Here is a 491-nt window from a genome sequence, read left to right on the forward strand (position 1 = left end):
GGACCTCAGGGGCTGAGAGGAGAGAGAAGTCCTCTCGTCAGAAGCCAAAATCAGAAGCAAGCAGCCAAAGTTCCTGGAAGCATTAATGGGTCCCACTGAGGCACATCATGGACAAAGGCTCCCCATGGACTTGTTAGAGCCCATCATTGGAGGCTGTGATTGCAGGAGTCCAAGGCCTGGTGCAGCTGAGAAAACCCCTGTCTGGCTTTATGGAGCAGAAAGAGCAAGCTCTGACCTGCAGCCCAAGGGCAGGGGGATCCCGTCCCTCACACATGACTCAAGGCTCTTCCTGGGGGACATGGACTGAAGGGTGTGACATTCAGAGTGAGGGACAACAATCACGGCAAAAATTCCAGCTTCTCCATTGGCTTGCAAGGAGGCAATGAAGTCCCATGCCTTGAGGACAACATGTCTTCCCATAGGCCTCAGGGGCAGAGACAACTTGCCAGAGTCAAGGGGACAAAGACCTGGCTTCTCCTGGTGCATTCCAG

The sequence above is a fragment of the Buceros rhinoceros genome, unplaced genomic scaffold, assembly GCF_000710305.1.
Source record: "Buceros rhinoceros silvestris isolate BGI_N320 unplaced genomic scaffold, ASM71030v1 scaffold12921, whole genome shotgun sequence".
NCBI classification, from domain to species: Eukaryota; Metazoa; Chordata; class Aves; order Bucerotiformes; family Bucerotidae; genus Buceros; species Buceros rhinoceros.